The sequence below is a fragment of the Crocodylus porosus genome, unplaced genomic scaffold, assembly GCF_001723895.1.
Source record: "Crocodylus porosus isolate Cpor-Errol unplaced genomic scaffold, CroPor_comp1, whole genome shotgun sequence".
Lineage (NCBI taxonomy): Eukaryota > Metazoa > Chordata > Crocodylia > Crocodylidae > Crocodylus > Crocodylus porosus.
The window spans coordinates 10,956,000-10,956,403 of NW_017728924.1; positions in this window are offsets into that span (position 1 = coordinate 10,956,000).

The following is a 404-nucleotide window of genomic DNA, read 5'->3' on the forward strand; positions in this document are numbered from 1 at the left end:
GCAGCCAAGAGCCAGGGGCTCCGTCTGGGTGGTCGTCTCTGAGGTGCCCAGTGTGGGGGCCGCAGAGCCCAAGGGGACCCTCAGGGTGCGGCGCGTGCCCATCTGTGTCATGCCTCTGGTAGGCTGGCTATGGCTGGGGCTGACTACTCTGGGGGGTTCGCAGGCAGGGTCTCGTGCCCTCCCACGGCCTCTCCTGCACGAACTCTGCGCTAACTCGAGTGCCTGTTTACGCAGCCTGTTCGCGCAGCCTCTGACTCCTCTTACTCTCGCCTGCTTCAGATTCCTCCATCTTCTGCTGCATGTGAAAGAAACTGGTCTATGTTAGGAAACACTCGCACCAAATCAAGAAATAAACTAGCAGGTGAAAAAGTAGAGAAGCTTGTCTCAATCCAGGCAAACCTTCA